Source organism: Schistocerca serialis, chromosome 4 (genome assembly GCF_023864345.2).
Source record: "Schistocerca serialis cubense isolate TAMUIC-IGC-003099 chromosome 4, iqSchSeri2.2, whole genome shotgun sequence".
Classification (NCBI taxonomy): Eukaryota; Metazoa; Arthropoda; class Insecta; order Orthoptera; family Acrididae; genus Schistocerca; species Schistocerca serialis.
In genome coordinates this window covers 814,875,284-814,895,556 of record NC_064641.1, presented here as the reverse complement: position 1 = coordinate 814,895,556, position 20,273 = coordinate 814,875,284, and the positions used below count along the sequence as shown (strand labels likewise).

General features: G+C 42.4%; 1 protein-coding gene and 1 pseudogene across 1 annotated transcript in view; one reads left to right on the top strand and one right to left on the bottom strand.

Moving 5' to 3' along the window:
• LOC126474970 (uncharacterized) overlaps nt 1–20,273 on the bottom strand; it is a 1,274,000-nt gene that overhangs the window by 474,942 nt on the left and 778,785 nt on the right. The gene's annotated exons all lie outside the window — the stretch shown is intronic.
• LOC126475748 (5S ribosomal RNA) lies at nt 14,360–14,476 on the top strand (annotated as a pseudogene).

The following is a 20,273-nucleotide window of genomic DNA, read 5'->3' as shown; positions in this document are numbered from 1 at the left end:
TGAACCATGTGCCAAGCTTGACTGGAATGTACTTACAAACTGCAAAATTTAATGACAGTTGAAGAAACTTAAAGGGGTACTCAGATACCGTCGCTAGGGAGTACTTCCACGGAACTGTACAGCACCCAGTGCTGTATCTGCAGATTCTTGTTTATCGACCTTGACCGACAAGTCTAATCCTAGAGTTTTGACAAACTTGGTTCATGATGCTGCACATAGTTTATAAGGCTAAATTTTGCTACATTATGATATTTACATAGAGTTTTAATGATTTTTCTAATAATATTATATTTGGGTCCTATGACAAATAAAACCGTATCTCTATGACCAGTACATACATTCATAAATAACTGAAATACAAATATATAAGAGGCAACGAAGGCTGATGGGCTTCAAAGAAATCACGTGCCCACCATCATCAATGTGGGCAGCCAAGCCAATATTCAAATTGACCTCGTGATTAGAAAGGTCTGCTGTATTCGTAAGAGTCTGTGTCACAGCCTCTGATGATCTCACGAAAGGTTTGAATAAATCTGATCAACAATTTCACTGTAGGAGACACCTGCAGTAGACTGTTCACAAAGTGTATCTCATATTATTTTCTATTTATTTGCCTCCACAGTCATACAGTGTATATTATTGAAACGCTAGCCCGAAAAACAGTCATAGGTTGCTTCAAGCAGCAATAAAAATATGATTTTAAGTATGAAAGACGTTAATCCATTTTAGCTTGTCCGTCTTTGCATTTTTTGGGTACACGATGTCGGTTAGTGATATGCAGTAATAGTGACGGGATGTTGAGAGCCTGAAGAACTGCTTGCTCCGATTGCTTTAGGCGATGGAACATTGCTTCATTTGTTTGTGGTTTGTTCCTCTGCCACTTTGTTCAGTCAGCCCACGGCCAGTGTGGTTTCACCAAGCTGGTCTTGAGCAGATTCTCGGAAGGGCTGGGACCTGTGATAATGAAAAGGGCTGTGTCCAGCTAATGCAAGCACAAGGGCCGGCGTGAGGTCGATGGCCGACCGACCGCCGAGCGAAGCTTTGGCCATAATACCGCTATTGTCCTGTGGGAGAGAAGAGACCGTTTCCCTTTCAGACTGGGCCACACACACGTCAGGCTGGTGTTACTTTAATTGATTTTAGGCAGTAGAGGTGCGTTCTGGCTGCTTTCCCAGTATGTTAGCGGAAATGAGCAGACGACTACCTCTCATTCTGTGGACGTTTTCTGCGTTTCTCTTCCCAGAATTGCGTGTTCGCCACAGTAGGGAGGGCGCACAGTTTCTCCTGTGTAGGTACTCTGTTTGGGTTATTCCTTTTGATTGTCTTCATTTTCGGTCGTGTAGGCACTAAATGTGAGTACGCTGGAGGGCACTCTGTCACATGCGTTGACGTAACAAGGTGCCGCCAAATTTTGGGGGCAAGCCAGTCCATTGAGGGAGAATGTTCCACTGTGTCTTGGGGCGAGTTGTGCGGAGTTTCGTTTCTGCTATTGGCCACGAGATTACCTTCTGATTGCTATTGGGAGTCATGCTGTTTGTCAGGTTCGACACCCTCTAATTTTTCAAGTGTAGCAGGATGGAAGAGAGATAACGTAATGCGTTCCAGACCACCGGACAAGTATGATGTGTTTCTGTCATGGTAAACCGGGCAGACAAAACGTGTTTCCAGGCTGGACTGGTGGATGGAAAAATTTGCACTTTTCGATTTCGGTCAGAATCCGTAGCTCGAGACTGAGGACAGGTGGCCTGATCATAAGCTCGCAGAACAACGCAGTGCCAACTGTGGACTTTACTTGCAACAGCTTCCGTACCTGGTAAACTGCCGGGCGGAGTAGCCACGCCGACTGAGGAGGTTCGAGTCCTCCCTCGGGCATGTGTGTGTGTGTGTGTGTGTGTGTGTGTTTGTGTGTGCGTGTGTGTTTTGTCCTTAGCGTAAGTTAATGAAGATTAAGAAGTGTGTATGCCTAGGGACGGATGACCTCAGCAGTTTGATCCCATAGGAACTCACGGCAAATTTTCAAAATTGCAGGTAATGTACTGGCAGATCCGGCACTTTTTCAAAATTGTTCTGTCGCCCTGAGTTGCTTACATACTCGCACGGTGGCAGCAGCAATCGTCATTTGCATACCTCCCAGTACGACACTCGTGGGGCCTCACTCACTATTCTGTGTCGTATTTACGGTTACGCCATCCTCACATTGGGAGAAACTCTACACCATAGGCAAATATTAGACCTTCAGTTCTACATTGACAACTGATAATTCCATTTATATCAGTCAGTGACACCCTTTCACTACTTTTGTGCCTCGCGCGTATCATTGTATGAACATCAGTTTATATCTGTTTTTTTTTCTTTTAATAATAAATTTATTAGTGATATTTAAACCGCATATAATTCAGTAACAAGGGAGCCCCGTTATATATCTAGTCTTTAATCACATTTTGGGGTATATTAATTGACTGATTATTAATTTATGACAAGGAGCCGAACCACGACTCACTCTTAGGGCCCATATATATTAATTTGCGTTGCTAAATCAATTGTGCACACTTCAAAGCAGAGTTTCTTCGGGGTGGTGTGTACAAGGGGGAAACACTGCTGCAAATGTTATAAACTCAGGGAGTCAAATACTTCCTCACCTCGGGCACCTCACCTTTCAAGTATTTAATGCAATAAGTAACCGTTTTTAAATATTTAAAAGTTTAATCAGTAAGACAATTACCACAATTAGAAGCAGAGTGTTTGTCTTGGTGCAACGGAACTCTCAACGTATAAATACCTAGACTGTATTAGTGCAGCTTTTGAGATTAAGAGCATTGGAACAACAACAAAAAATGGTTCAAATGGCTCTGAGCACTATGGGACTCAACTGCCGAGGTCATTAGTCCCCTAGAACTTAGAACTAGTTAAACCTAACTAACCTAAGGACATCACAAACATCCATGCCCGAGGCAGGATTCGAACCTGCGACCGTAGCGGTCTGGCGGTTCCAGACTGCAGCGCCTTTAACCGCACGGCCACTTCGGCCGGCGAACAACAACAAATTTTATGCATAATTTAAAACCTTTACGAAACTCTGCCTCACTGACATGCCCACAAAATGATGGAGGGAGAAAATTATTTTCCTTACTTCGTTTCCGCTATTCGTGGTGTCGAAGTACAGAATCAGGTACAATGTTTTAGTGTATTACTTTTTTACATCCAACTCCGTTAGCCACATTCTTTGCAGACAGTATCTAATTAGATCAATGAATGTACCGGGAAAACTGCATCAGTTTTCGACACATAGTTCCGGGTCTATGATGTCATAAATGTTGAGATTCCAAAACGATTTAGTTAAGATATCTGTATGGTGCGAAAATTGGAAATTGACCCTAAATAATGAAAACTTTTAGGTCATCCACATGAGTGCTAAACGGAACTGTTAAACTTCGGTTACACAATAAATCAGTCTACTTTAAAGGCCGTAAATTCAACTAAATACCTAGGAACTACAATTACGAAATATTTAAATGAGAAAGACCACATAGCAAATGTCGTGGGGGAGACGAATCAACGACTGCGTTTTAATGGCAGAACTCTCAGAAGATGCCACAGATCTACTAGAGAAACTACCTAACTACGCTTGTCCGTACTCTTTCGGAGTACTGCTGCGCTGTGTGGGATCTTTACAGGTAGGATTAACGGAGTACATCTAGTACGTACAAAGAAGGGCAGCATGTTTTTTACTATCGAGAAATAGAGGGGAGAGTGTCACGGACATAATACAGGATTTCGGGTGGACGTCATTAAAACAAAGGCGATTATCCTTGTCGCGGGATCTTCTCAAGAAGTTTCAATCACCAATTCTCCACCGAAAGCGAAAATATTTTGTTGACGCTGACCTACATAGGAAGGGACCATCATTATAATAAAAATAGGGAATACCAGAGCTCATAAGGAAAGATAAGTGTTAATTTTTGCGCGCGAGAATGGAACTGAGAATTACTGTCAATATGAACTGATGAACCCTCTGCCAGGCATTTTCAGAATAGCTACGTAGATGTAGATGTATAGGTGAGCGTAAACCTAGCTTTTGCTTAAAATGGATCACAAGCTACGCACACCATATTTTGTGTGCGTAACTATTGTTTCATAATGAGCGCACTTACCGAAAGACAGCAAACTTAAATCACAATTCCAAACCTTTACTACCCTATTGCGTATTTGTAGCACTTAATCCCCTTAAAATGAACTGAGGAATTTGAACATTGGTAATATAATTAAATGAAGGGCACAAGTGCTTCCTGCGACGGTGGCTGAAGTAAACCGGCGTGCTAATTTTCATGTTATATGCCACTGCCAAGTAGTATTCGACGAAACTTGGAACTTACATGGCAAGAACAGCAGCAGTATAGTACCGAAGAAAGCTGAAAAATTACGTAATGAGACGACACATAAGATACTTTGTTTCAAAGACAATAATTAGAGTTCCCTTCATGAACCACGGACCTTGCATTTGTGGGGTGCTTTTCGAGCCTCAGCTGTACAGGTAGCCGTACCGTAGGTGAAACCACAACAGAGGAATACCTCTTACGAGACCAGACGAACGTGTGGCTCCTGAAGAGGGGCAGCCGCCTCTTCAGTAGTATCAGGGGCAACAGTCTGGAGGACTGATTGCTTTGGCATTGTAACATCAACAAAAATTGTCTCGCTGTACTATTACTGCGAACGGCTGGAACCAAACGGGAACTACAGTCGTAATGCAGATCTAGCGTATGGTTAAATGATGATGGTATCCTCTTGGATAAAATATTCCGGGCGTAAAATAGTTCCTCATACGGATCCCTGGGCGGGGACTAACGTGGAGGATGGTATCATCAGGAGAAACAAAACTGATGTTCTGCATATCGGTCTGTGGAATGGTAAGATTCCTTAATTAAAAAAATAGGCTAGAGAATTTAAAAAGGGGATGGGCTTGTTGAAGTTAGACGTAGAGTCAATTAGTGAAGTTCGGTATCACAAGGAGCAGGACTTTTGGTCAGATGAATACAGGGTAATAAACACAATTTCAAACCGGGGTAATGCAGGAGTAGGTTTAATAATAAATAAGAAAATAGGGATGCAGGTAAGCCATATCAATAGTATAGTGAATGCATTATCGTAGCAAAGATAGTCGAAAAGCCAACGTCCATCAAAGTAGTTAAAGTTCGTGTGCCAACTAGCTCCGCAAATGATGAAAAGTTTTAGGAAGTATATAAGGAGTTAAAAGAAATTATTTGGATAGTTAAGGGAGACGAAAATTTAATTATGTTGGGGAACAGGACTTCGGTAGCAGGAAAAGGAAGAGCTGGAAGTATTGCTAGTGAATCTGAGGTCTGGTGAAGACGTGATAAATGGAACCACGTGGTGGAATTTTGCACAGAACGTAATTTGATCATCGTAACATTTGGTTTAAGAACCATGAAGGAAGGTTGTATACATGGAATAGACCTGGAAAAGAGGTACGACTCCGAACTTATTATATAAAGGTAAGATAGAGACTTTTGGAACAGATTTTAAATGATGAGACATTTCCAGGGGCAGATGTAGTCCACAACTTATTCGTTGTCAAATGAAGATTGAGAGTAAAGTGATTGTAAAAAGGTAGGAAATTAATGAGATGGGCCCTCTGTAAGTTCAAAGACCCTGAGTTTGGTGACAGTTTCATAGGAAGCAATAAGGAATATCTGACTTGAAAATAACTGACTAGAACAAATCGTAGGGCATACGTTACAAGACGAATGAGTTGCTTTGAGTGGTGAAATAGTAAAGGCAACAGAGCACCAAACAGGTAAAACGTAAAGGCCTAGTGGAAATCCTTGGAAAAGACAAGAGATATTGAATTTAACTGATGAAAGGAGAAAATATGAAAATGCAGCAAATGAAGCATGTGAAAGGAAATACAAACTTCTAAAAAATTGGACAGGAAGTGCAAAGTGGCTAAACAGGAATGGGTAGAGCTCAAGTGTAAGCATTTAGAAGCATGTATCTCAAGGGGACACATCAAAAAAAGTTTTGCATCACCCAGGTTCCCAGAACTCCTGAAGATAGACGTTGATAGTGGATATTGTATCACAGACACAGTCCCTTTGGCTGTTCAGAGATGTCACTAAACCAGCGCAAAGATGTAAACAACCATGCATGAGAGGCGCCTATTAGACGGAGGAGGTCCGACAGCCGATCAGTTCGAGTCATTCCACCAGGAAGGAGGTACACGGCTCGTGTTACCTGTATTTCAACAATGCCTAGACGGTCAATAACACAGTTAGATCGCGTCCGCATTGTTACTTTGTGCCAGGATGGGCTCTCAACAAGGGAAGTGTCCAGGCGTCTCGGATTGAACCAAAGCGATGTTGTTGCGACATGGAGAAGATATAGACAGGCAGGAGCTGCCGATGACATGCCGCCCAATGACTACTACTGCAGTGAATGACCGTTACCTACGGATTATGGCTCGAAGGAACCCCTGATAGCAACACCACCATATTGGATAATACTTTTCGCGCATCCACAGGACGGAGTGTTGCGACTCAAACCGTGCGCAATAGGTTGCATGATGCCAGCTTCACTCCCGAAGTCCACGGCAAGGCCTGTCTTTGCAATCACGACACCATGCAGCGCGTTACACATTGGCCCAACAATATGCCGAATGGACCGCTCAGGATTGGCATCACGTTCTTTTCACCGATGAGTGTCGCATATCTCTCCAACCAGACAATCGTCTGATACGTGTTTGGAGGCAACCTGGTCAGGCTGCACGCCTTAGACACGCTACCCTGCGAGTACAGCAAAAGTGGATATTGCCTGCTGTTTAGGGGTGGCAGTATGTGGGGCCGACGTACGCCGCTGGTGGTCATGGAGGGGGCCATGTGAATGCCATTCTCCGACCGATAGTGCAACCATAACGGCATCAAATTGGTGACGCATGCGTGTTCGTGGACGGCAATTCGCGGCCCCATCGTACACATTTTGCGAATGAAACCCTTCAGGAAAACGACATCGCTCGACTAGAGTGGCCTATCTAACATGCCAGCGATAGATTCAAAAGGGCTGTTTATGGACGACATGATCCAGCAACCCACTCTGAGGGACCTGCAACGAATCGCCGTTAACTAGTGGGAAAATGTGTACCAACAGTGCCTTGATGAACTTGTGGATAGTGTGCGATGACGAATACAGGCCTGCATCAATGCAAGAGGACGTGCTACTGTGTATTAGAGGCACCGGTATGTACAGCATCTGGACCACGACCTCTGAAGGTCTCGCAGTATGGTGGTACAATGTGCAATGTGTAGTTTTCGTGAGCAATAAAAGGGGCGTAAATTATGTTTATGATGATCTCTATTCCAATCTTCTGTACACGATCTGTAACTCTATGAACCGAGGTGATGCTAAACTTTTTTGTTGTGTGTAGATAGCGCCTAGAGTAGAATTAAAGAGATCTATGGAGTAAAGAAAAGCAGCTGCATGAATGTCAAGAGCTCAGAGGGAGAACCAGTCCTAAGCAAAGAACGGAAAGCAGATAGGTGGAATGAGGACATATAGAGTTAATACTTGTGAGATGAATTTGAAGACAATATTATAGAAATGGATGAGGACTTGGACGAATAGACAGGAATACTCTCTTCGAAATTCTGAAAGTAGCATCGTGAAAACACAGGGAGCGAAAGGCTGTTTAGAACTTACACAAGAAACATTCGAGAGCACGAAAGTGAATCAGTGGTTGAGAAGGGAATGAGACAAGTCTCTATCTTATCCTCGATATTATTCAATCTGTACATTGAGCAAGCAGTAAAGCAAAGCAAGGAAATATTTGGAGTAAGTATTATAGTTCAAGGAGAGAAAATAAAAACTCTGAGCGTTTCAAAGATATTGTAATTCTGTAGGAGACAGCAAAGGACCTGGAGGAGAACTTGGACGGAATGCACTGGATCTTGAAAGATGGATGTAAGATGAACACGTATAACAGCAAGACAAGGATAGTCATGTAGTTTAATTAAATTAGGTGATGTTGAGGCAATTGGGTTGGGAAACAACTCTGAAATTTGTAGGTAAGTTTTGCTATTTGCACAGCAAAATACTCATGATTTCCCGATTACGAAGGATGTGCGTGAGAGAGAGTAGCGCGTAGAGTTAAATCACGCCCTTCTTCAGAGTGAAGTCCACAACAACAAAACAGTCACAAGAATGTCATCTCGATTCTTGTGGCCTCGTGGATATTTTAATAGGCGGGGAATGCTTGTTAATGGGGTATTTGGTTACTACGCACAATGGTGCATGATCTGGAATGCACTCCATGTTGGCCACAATGTTGGTAAGGAGTTCTTGTGGTATGATGTTCCATTCCCTCATCAGCGTGCATGACAACTGCTGGAAGGTCGTTGGCGCTTGTGGACGCTGTGCAGTACGTCTCACCGGGTATGCCATAAGTGTTCGACGCGATTTAAGTTGGAGGAACAGGCAGGTAAGCCCATTTGTTGAGTATTCTCTCGTTCAAACAGCTCCTTAGCATATGCTGCCCGGTCGCACATTGTCAACTATAATAAAGAGGGTGAGATCGAAATGCACCAGTGAAAAGACGCACGTGGGGGAGAAGTACCGTATGAGAATAATACTGACTGGTGAATATGCCCTGCTGAAGCATTTGGACGTCATAATGCCCACGCAACATTATTTCTCCCCATGGCGTAACACCTGGACCAACAAACGATCATTAGCGACATGCTTCCTGGTTGCATTACGTGATCCTGCCTCATTCCATATGAAGGAACGTCCAGAATCACTAGCAGGCAACTGTTCACGTTCTAGACCAGCACCAGACCCCACAATTCTCTTGGCACCACCGGAAACCATGTGCTAGTGTTAACGGAACACAATGTACTGCTCGTAGAGCATAGAGATCATCTGCATGCAGTCACCGTCCGACAGCGGAGGGTGAGACAGCGCGCTTGGAGTGCTGCTAAAAGTGTCTGCAGTTTGTTTGACGTTGCTACAGCAGTTTGAGGTTGGTCCTCTTTTGTCCGTTGCACAATGCAGCAAACATCTGCTGCCGCAACTCACCGTGTCGACCACCTCCTCTCCGTCGGGTACAGTGAATGTTGTTGAGAATTTTCCCCACGCAAGTTAAACATCCAGCCCACGTTGTAATGAAGAACACCACCACAGTTCACTGTATCATCAGAATCTGATCAAACCAAGAGAGAAGTGGGCCTCAGACAGTGCTCCAAGGATTGGATTGGGAAGGTCGCTCAACTTCATAACCATTGAGACAGGCAGCAAACTGTTGTATTCACTTAACCGGATGGCAACTCAAACTAGTGACAATTTAAGCGCTGACCAACACTCTTGCGAAATCTAAGGAATGTCTGGTAATCAATCTGGTGTTCAGAACATACAGAAGCAGAAGGAAACACAACTACCAAGGTAGTCCAAAAAGAACAAAATATCCAAACCACAATCATTGTGGCTGACGAACTACACGCCTTACTGGACAGCAGCGGCAAGGAAAGGAAAGGTATACGCTAACCTCCAGGGCAGGTAAATGGGGCATTGGCGGCCACTAGGCAGAAAAATACCGCTGGTTGGACTTCATCAGAAAGCACAGGGAATTCAATGATTAATAATAAGGATGGCTAATTAATTACGGAATGGACAGTGTCTTGAAAGGAGGGTATAAGATGAACATCTACAAAAGCAAAACGAGGATAATGGAATGTAGTCGAATTAAGTCGGGTGATGCTGCGGGAATTAGATTAGGAAATGAGACGCTTAAAGTACTAAAGGAGTTTTGCTATTTGAGGAGCAAAATAACTGATGATGGTCGAAGTAGAGAGGATATAAAATGTAGACTGGTAATGGCAAGGAAAGCGTTTTTGAAGAAGAGAAATTTGTGAACATCGAGTATTGATTTAAGTGTTAGAAATTCGTTTCTGAAAGTATTTGTATGGAGTGTAGCCATGTATGGAAGTGAAACGTGGACGATAAATAGTTTAGACAAGAAGAGAATAGAAGCTTTCGAAATGTGGTACTACAGAAGAATGCTGAAGATTAGATGGATAGATCACATAACTAATGAGGAGGTATTGAATAGAATTGTGGAGAAGAGGAGAATGTGGCACAACTTGACAAGAAGAAGGGATCGGTTGGTAGGACATGTTCTGAGGCATCAAGGGATCACTAATTTACTACTGGAGGGCAGCGTGGAGGGTAAAAATCGTACAGGGAGACCAAGAGATGAATACACTAAGCAGATTCAGAACGATGTAGGCTGCAGTAGGTACTGGGAGATGAAGAGGCTTGCACAGGATAGAGTAGCATGGAGAGCGGCATCAAACCAGTCTCAGGATTGAAGACCACAACAACAACAACAACAACAATTAATTACACCAACTCCAAGCACTCCACTCGTTGCTCTTCATCTCAGCGACCCTGTGAGCAGCAACGTGCGAACAAATGGCGTGATCTCATAATAACCACAACTGGGTTATTTTCCACTCATCTCTAACGTCCTGGGTCCAGTGGACAACGAGGCTGTGACCGTCGCAACTACACCCCATCGATCCGGTAGTGCCTGCATGCCGTCAGTGGTCCTGGCATGTCCGCGCACTGCCGAACCTCACTCCTGCCTCATCCCAACCAAACTCCCTACACACCCGACCCGGAAAATCTTGACGTCCTTCAAAAGATAGTACCATGGTACTAGATATCGATAACCGCTACTGCTGCCACTCGCGGACAGACAATGTCAGCAAACGTAGTACGCCAGGAAAGACAAGAAGAAAACGAGACGCCACAAGCCCTATTACAGGATGCCAACCTAGCAGCTGCACCAATGCGAGCCGCAACACGGCTCAAAGATCTTTACTGGGCCTTGTTTGTAAATGACATCATTGGATAGTTTCAGCCTGTGACCATTTCAAATTCCCGTATGACGCACCCATCACAGACCGAAAGTTTCCAGTAATGTCTCATGCACGTGATGCCATAATCTTGTTTGATAGAAGTGACAGCCTACCGTTTTTTTTAATGGTGTCATCACTTAGAAATCACGTCGAGTCTGTGGATCCATACATCAGGAAATGAACAGTGAACTGGGTTTACCTTCTTTATTTCTACAGAGACTTTCGGCTTATGAGAGTATTAAATGTATTCCAATATTGTACAACAGACTTACGTTAGACATCTAGATGTATTGTTTTGTATCTGTTTCATGACGCTTTTTGTAAAGGAAATAAGGTTGGAGTTTTCCCAATGATAGTGCTGATGACTTTGTTCTGTTTATTGTCAAATTATACTGATGGAAGGAATTTTGGCTTCGAATTTGTTTATCGTTTGACACATAACCCTCCTTAAGTCCATTTGGTTTTATTGAAATTACAAAACTGTCAACAAAACTTTGGCATTATGGCAGTATAGGCAAACGGCATTTTTTCATAATAAAAGCTGCAGAGTGGCATCTTCAGTGCAGTCAGACGTCACTATATTGATTGGGAGTCCTACCACGCCTGACAACCTGCTCCTTCCACGAAATATAAAAAAAGTGGCCCAGCTGTACCACTTATTCCTGAAAGCTCACATCAACCCTTCATGTTCAAGCGAACCTAAGTCGCCAAAGTTTTCTATGTTTCACTTCGTTTCCAGAAGAACGACGCAGACATTTGTAAATATGTAGTTGTTGTGGTCTTCAGTCCTGAGACTGGTTTGATGCAGCTCTCCATGCTACTCTATCCTGTGCAAGCTTCTTCATCTCCCAGTACCTACTGCTACCTACATCCTTCTGAATCTGCTTAGTGTATTCATCTCTTGGTCTCCCTCTACGATTTTTACCCTCCACACTGCCCTCCAATACTAAATTGGTGATCCCTCGATGTCTCAGAACATGTCCTACCAACCGATCCCTTCTTCTAGTCAAGTTGTGCCACAAACTCCTCTTCTCCCCAATCCTATTCAATACCTCCTCATTAGTTATGTGATCTACCCATCTAATCTTCAGCATTCTTCTGTAGCACCACATTTCGAAAGCTTCTATTCTCTTTTTGCCCAAACTATTTATCATCCATGTTTCACTTCCATACATGGCTACACTCCATACAAATACTTTCAGAAACGACTTCTGACATTAAAATCTATAGTCGATGTTAACAAACTTTTCTTCTTCGGAAACCCTTTCCTTGCCATTGCCAGTCTACATTTTATATCCTCTCTACTTCGACCGTTATGAGCTATTTTGCTCCCCAAATAGCGAAACTCCTTTACTGCTTTAAGTGTCTCATTTCCTAATCTAATTCCCTCAGCATCACCCGACTTAATTCGACTACATTCCATTATCCTCGTTTTGCTTTTGTTGATGTTCATCTTATACCCTCCTTTCAAGACACTGTCCATCCCGTTCAACTGCTCTTCCAAGTCCTTTGCTGTCTCTGACAGAATTACAATGTCATCGGCGAACCTCGAAGCTTTTATTTCTTCTCCATGGATTTTAATACCTACTCCGAAATTTGCTTTTGTTTCCTTTATTGCTTGCTCAATATACAGATTGAATAACATCGGGGATAGGCTACAACTCTTTCTCACTCCGTTCCCGGCCACTGCTTCCCTTTCATACCCCTCGACTCGTATAATTGCCATCTGCTTTCTGTACAAATTGTAAATCGCCTTTCGTTCTCTGTATTTTACGCCTGCCACCGTCAGAATTTGAAAGAGAGTATTCCAATCAACATTGTCAAATGCTTTCTCTAAGTCTACAAATGCTACAAACGTAGGGTTGCCTTTCCTTAATCTTTCTTCTAAGATAAATCGTAGGGTCAGTATTGCCTCACGTGTTCCAAAATATCTACGGAATCCAAACTGATCTTCCCCGAGGTCGGCTTCTACCAGTTTTTCCATTCGACTGTAGAGAATTCGCGTTAGTATTTTGCATCTGTGACTTATTAAACTGATAGTTCGGTAATTTTCACATCTGTCAACACCTGCTATCTTTGGGATTGGAATTATTATATTCTTCTTGAAGTCTGAGGGTATTTCGCCTGTTTCATACATCTTCCTCACCAGATGGTAGAGTTTTGTCAGGACTGGCTCTCCCAAGTCCGTCAGTAGTTCCAATGGAATGTTGTCTAGTCCCGGGGCCTTGTTTCGACTCAGGTCTTTCAGTGCTCTGTCAAATTCTTCACGCAGTATCGTATCTCCTATTTCATCTTCATCTACATTATGTTCCATTTCCATAATATTGTCCTCATGTACATCGCCCTTGTATAGACCCTCTATATACTCCTTCCACCTTTCTGCTTTCCCTTCTTTGCTTAGAACTGGGTTTCCACCGGAGCTCTTGATATTCATACAAGTGGCTCTCTTCTCTCCAAAGGTCTCTTTAACTTTCCTGTAGGCGGTGTCTATCTTACACCTAGTGAGATAAGTCTCTACATCCTTACCTTTGTCCTGTAGCCATCCCTGCTTTGCAGTTTTGCACTTCCTGTCGATCTCATTTTTGAGACGTTTGTATTCCTTTTTGCCTGCTTCATTTACTGCATTTTTATATTTTTCATATTTTTTTAATATTTTTTATATCTTTTGTAAATATACTGATTAAAAATAAATTCCGACTTGTTTATTCCGAGCCGATCAAGCGAGTTTCATGTCTGTATGGACGCATTCCTCTCACTGGTTATTTGAAGAAGTTTTCATGGCTGATCATTTATGTTGTCATTCTCAAAAGACGCTCGATTCTGGTTGAAGTTCAATGCAAAATCCTATTATATAAGCAATGCCACGTGGTCTACATATTTGGAATAGATGCATGAAATCAGTTTGGTCCCATTGCACATGAGCTGCTAAACCTGATTTTTCCGGCAGTGTCACACCAAGCAGACGTGAGACTATCCTTGGAATCGATTGGCATACTTAAACCATGTTCAGGACGCGTGGCGGATTTCAGTGCACATGCTACAGTTTCACAATTGATTTGACTACAGTTTACTGGGGCTTGTTCTGTCGCTCATGTCTTTCGCGTTGTCAAGGCGAAACAGGACCATTTACAGTAACAGCAAATTGCCCATCGAATCCAACCCATTCAGTGGGCAGCACTCGACCTCGTAATTGACAAAGCGAATGGATCTCTCATATTATGAGGATATTTTGAGGTGGTAAGTGCTCAGCCTATCATTGACTCCCATCTGATACCATACACAGAGGATTTTTTTCTCTTACCTCAAAGATGGCTACTGCTATACGATGAAGTATTTGTCAGACTCATACCTCTAAATTCCTCTCGATTTAGGTTAACCGTGCTTCTTTCGGTGTGGCCAGCGCTCCCGTAAATATTTCTGCGCTTAGACAATGGAGAGGCAACGGCCTTGCCGCAGTGGATACACCGGTTCCCGTGAGATCACCGAAGTTAAGCGCTGTCGGGCATGGATGGCACTTGGATGGGTGACCAACCAGTCGCCATGCGCTGTTGCGATTTTTCGGGGTGCACTCAGCCTTGTGATGCCAATTGAGGAGCTACTCGACCGAACAGTAGCGGCTCCGGTGAAAGAAAACCATCATAATGACCGGGAGAGCGGTGTGCTGACCACACGCCCTTCCTTTCCGCATCCTCAACTGAGGATGACACGGCGGTCGGATGGTCCCGACGGGCCACCTGTGGCCTGAAGACGGAGTGCTTAGACAATGGAGGAAAAAACAGAAATCGATCACGATATCCGTCGTGTTATTGCAGCAGATCGAGATTTCAATATTCAAATATCTTGTGTGTAAAAATTAGAAAACTAGAGAATCTGAAACACATGTAAGGTAGTTCACAATATATCGTCTGCGCAAAGGTACGCACCACAGAGTTACATACCAAATAAAAAGTCACATTAGTTCAAAGTGCACTGATCATTAAAACCGTATATAATGATCAAAACATTGAAAACAAATCACTTGTGTGTAACTGTAAATATAGCCCGCTCAATGACAGCAGGTATAATTTTTAAATATTCTTAGCTTTACTATCACTTGACTATTTACCAGTACCCCGAAAGAGAGCATCAAGCCTCTCTTACGTAATATTTTCTTCATGTACAGCCACGTAGACAACTGCTTCAGTTCATGTTAGACTTCTTTAGGCTCTACATCAACCAGTACTGTTTACTGAGTGATAATTAGGACTAATGTCACCTATTGTTATACTGAAGTACGTTGTCAGCTGTGATGAACTTGTTCCTTATTCTCCTGTTTTGCTATTTTGAGCACTGAAGGTGACTTTGTAATAGCTGAAATGTAGACCAACTCTAACAAAACGCCATCAGTTGCTGTTCTTTTCTGCATTTTCTGTATTCAACGATCGCTGCGCAGAAAGGGATCATATGGATTTTAGCCTGATTCCCACGTTTTACAGATAAAATAATCCAGCCGATTCTTGTTTGTGTGTCACTTTATTAGGTGCCTCCATAGTCAGGGGTCGTAACCCGTAAGACCATTTGACGACAGTGGAGTGTTTTTCAATACACTGTAACAGGCAGGATTAAAATACTCATTACAGAACTTTTAATGTATCTAATAAAACATTTAATTTTTTACGGTTTACTTTAAACAAGCAAGGGGCCTTACCATTTCAGTTTTCATGTCCAAATAACAAAAATGAACCCATCCCTACGATTTCACATTTTTATGGGACAAATCGAAAATTATTCACTTCTCATACGTTGTATGCGCACCTTTTGATTCATTTAAACTCATTTTGCTCCAGAAGATACAAACTGTAGTTGTCTGCAGCTTGTGAACAGGTTATCTGCGCTCTTGGAATGTAAACTGAAATCCACAACCTGCGTTATTCCATACTGTCTCGGTAAACCACTTTAGGTAGTAACAAGTAATGATTCAGGTTACAGCATCAGCACTGCTCCTTGACAGGGTATAAGATGGAGTGGCGTATCCCATGGAAATATAACTAAAATGATCTAAAATAAATCGAGTACAACACCACTACTCAGATTCTGAGAAAAATCATTAGCCTCCATTAACACAGTCTTGAAATGCCTCTAGTTTCTCTACGGAACGTAGTTTTGAACGGCACCCACAAGCATTCGTTGACATTGTTTGAACCTCGCATAGCTCCTTCGGACACAACGAAGCAGCGCCCGCAATACAAAGATTTCTACCACCATCGGCACCAATGTCGAATCTAAAGATCTCTGTCCTCAACCCCCTCCCTCCCTCCCCCTGGACATTACTCCCGCCTCGAACAACAAAACGTAGCCTATTTCCTCTTAGAAAATTAGGAGGGTACTGAAAGGAGATTGTTGCACTTGCCCTCGCACTCTACAGACTACTGCGCAATATGAGAGAAGCAATGGCAGAAGACAGTACATTCTGCGTTTTCTGCTAATACGGCTCTGTTGCTGTGTATGTAACAGGTGTATAACAATGTTGGAGTCAAATGACGTGACAACTGGAAACGTACTCCAAATTTAAAATATGCTGGACAGTACTTACCTGTGGGCAAAAAGCATAAATTTTACACAGATTCACCTTGACGGTCTGGCAGTATATAGGCCAAATGCAATGTCGGGTCCTGGTATGGTGAAATTATGCCAGATGTTTGATTAAGGTCGCACAGACGTTCGTGATTCAGATCGGGAATGTCATCAACATCGACCACAGACAGCAGTTTGCTGACAATTGAGGAAATGATCAGCAGAATCGCATGTTTTCCAACGATGGGATGTTAACACAGCGGCTAACGAACTGTTGCGCGACCAAGGACCGGACTTATATCTTCCAGTAACTGGAAGATTATTAAAACGTTCCGTCTGTTATTTATAGACACTTCGTGATTAGGTCGAACTTATTGCCATGTAAGTATGATGATCAGCTGATTGAAAACAATCTTTGGTGGGACGTCATAAGCGCGTGACTGCGTGTGAGATCGCTCTCTAAGTTTTCATATATTTTTTAAGTTTCAGATACATGTTTTAACGGTTTTTGTGATAATATTTACTATATAAGCGACTTATTAGTGGTTTCTTCATTCACCTTTGCCTTTCTTGTGTTGTGACCTGACATTTGTGAGTGTTTCGTGTCAAGCAACTAAATCTCTTACCTGTGTTTACATTCCGCGCTGACCAGTTGCAGCTGTAGCGGTGCATCGAAGGCTAAGTACTAATTAATTTTTGTGTATAGTGGTTTATTTAAGAACTTTAGGAGTCTTCAACCGGTGTTCTTGGTGTTTCCTGGTGAAATAATTTCAGAAGGAATTTTTGGGAACTGCTTTCAGTTTCGTTACTGTGTCATTAGAAGTTTGATTTTCTTTCTGTGTTAGTCTTTTGTTATATTCCCATTTGCTGTTGATTAATACTGTCAATAATAGTAGTAAATTCTCTTGTAGAGCAAGTTTGTTATTATTGTAGTCAGTTTTTTAACATCTTCTTATTGTAGTAGCGGAACTTAGATAAAGTAGTTTTCTTGTGTCAATAACTGTAAAATTTTACCATGAGTGAGAAGTGTGGGCTTTGCCGTAGATTCGTGAGTAGTGGATTGCGGTGTGAGACTTGTTCGAAGTATTTTCACTGGGGGGAATGCAGTGGGGAAGCCAGTGGGCATTCTGGTGAGATCCTCTCCTGGAACTGCAGGTTATGTAGCAAGAGTAAGTTGATAGAGGAGCAGGAGCGTAAGATCTGTGTCCTTCAGGTGCAGTTGAAAAACGCACAGGAGGAGCTAGATAGGATGAGGAGGGAGAAGGGAGTTGGGGAATGGGAGCTGGCTGTTGGCAAGAGATCTGCTAGGAGAAGGAGATTTTCAGATATATTGGTGTTTGCAATAGATATGATCAACTGTCAGAGTCTAGTGGAGAGGAATCTATAGTAGCTGTAGATGTAGGAAGTATGCAGCAGACCTCAGCAGTTACGGTGGCTAGGACAGTTGCAAAGTCTAAGAGAAAGAAGAAGGTTCTGCTGTTAGGTAGTTCTCACGGTAGAGGTGTAGGCCAGCAGTTGCAGGAAGTGTTGGGGAGTGAGTACCAGGTCACCAGCAATGTGAAGCCTAATGCAGGATTGGCTCAGGTGACTGTTAACATAGGGGGGGGGGGGTTATGCAGGGATTTTAGTAAAGAGGATCAGGTAGTGATTGTGGGTGGGGCTGGTAATAATATTGATAGGGATGTGGAGTATGACATAGATGGTGACCTGGAAAAGATAGCCACTCCGACTGGCAACACGAATGTGCATTTCGTGGAACTGTTTCAGCGTCACGATCGGCCTCATCTTAATACAGCCGTCAAGCGTAATAACATGACACTTCGGGGTGCACTGATGACAGGAGGCATGAGTCACATTTCAGTCGTGTCGGTGGAGTCTGTCAGCAGGACGGGTTTCACTAGACATGGCCTGCGCCTCAACGGGTATAGAAAGGGGAGGTTGGCAAAGCTTATAGGTGACAGCATAGGTGGGGGTAGGGGATCACTCATGGGAAAATTCCTGTAATAGTGGGTGTTAGAGCGGTACCTTTTTTAGATTGAAGTCAGCTGATAGGTATTCCTGCTTAAAGGAAGCCTCTCTAACAAAGGAACCACTTTCGACAAAGCTTAGGTATCCGATTAATGAGGAAATTAGTATAGTTCATCAAAATATACAAGGTATTATAGATAAAGTTAGTGAACTGCTTATAGATGTTGACTCTGAAATTAATGGTATATCTGAACATTTCTTAAAGAAGGAGATAATTCAGAGGCTTCCTTTACCAGGATACAGGTTGGCTGTCAGCTTTTCTAGGAGCTCTTTGCAGTATGGTGGAGTAGCCATGTATGTGAAAAACGGTATCCCATTTGAGTCAATTGATGTTTCAAGGTACTGCACTGAAAAAGTGTTAGAATGTTGTGCAGGTGTGATTAAATTTAGTGGAGCTAAACTTCTAGCTGTTGTTATTTATAGATCCCCAGACTCCTATTTCACAACATTTTTGCTAAAGCTAGAGGAGGTTCTTGGTTCACTTTATAGGATATACAAAAAGTTAGTTGTATGTGGTGACTTCAAAATTAATTGTATAAGTGTGCGAGGAAAAGGATGCTGGTAGACCTCCTTAATTCATATAATCTTATGCAAACCGTATTCTTTCCAACGAGAATGCAAGGGAACAGTAGAACAACCATAGACAACATTTTTGTTCATTCCTCATTACTAGAAGGGCATTCTGTTAGCAAAAAGGTGAATGGCCTTTCAGATCATGATGCACAAATTTTAACTCTAAAATATTTTTGTGCTGTAACACATATCAAACATAGTTATCAACTTCTTAGCAAAGCTGATCCAGTTGCTGTAGAGACCTTTGTAGATCTTATCGAGGTATAAGGTTGGCAAGATGTTTATAGTGCTGATAGAGTAGACGTTAAATATAATGCTTTCCTCAAGACTTTTGCTTTCCGTTGGAACGTTCAAAGCAGGGTACTAGCACAAACAGGCAGCCTGGGTGGCTGACTAGAGGGTTAACAATATCCTGTAGAACAAAGTACCAATTATATCAAAACTTTAGAAACAGTCAAAATCTAAATGCAGCAGCCCATTACAAACAGTATTGTAAGGTCCTTAAAAAAGTTATTAGGAAGGGAAAAAGTATGCGGTATGCAGATAGAATAGCTAAGTCTCACGATAAAATTAAAACCATATGGTCAGTCGTAAAGGAAGTCGCTGGTCTGCAGAGACAGGTCGAGGATATAGAATCAGTGTATAGTGGGAATGTCCGTGTTACTGATAAGTCGCATATATGTACAGTATTTAATAATCACTTTCTGAATACAGCAGTTGAACTAAATAGAAACCTAGTCCCGACAGGGAATCATATGGCGCTCATAGAAAAAAGTGTTCCGAGACTGTTACCTGAAATGCTCCTCCATGATACTGACAAGAGGGAGATTGAGTTAATAATTAAATCACTAAAGACCAAGAACTCTCATGGATATGACGGGGTATCTAGCAGAATACTGAAGTATTGTTCCATGTATGTTAGCCCAGTACTTAGCCATATCTGTAACTTTTCCTTTAGGAGTGGTCAGTTTCCTGACCGATTAAAGTACTCGGTAGTGAAGCCACTTTATAAAAAGGGAGACAGGGATAATGTTGACAATTATAGACCTATTTCTAAGCCATCGGTGTTTGCTAAAGTTATCTAGATGGTTGTATATACAAGGTTACAGGAGCATTTAAATTCACATAATTTGCTGTCAAACGTGCAGTTTGGTTTTAGAAATGGTTTAACAACTTAAAATGCTATATTCTCTTTTC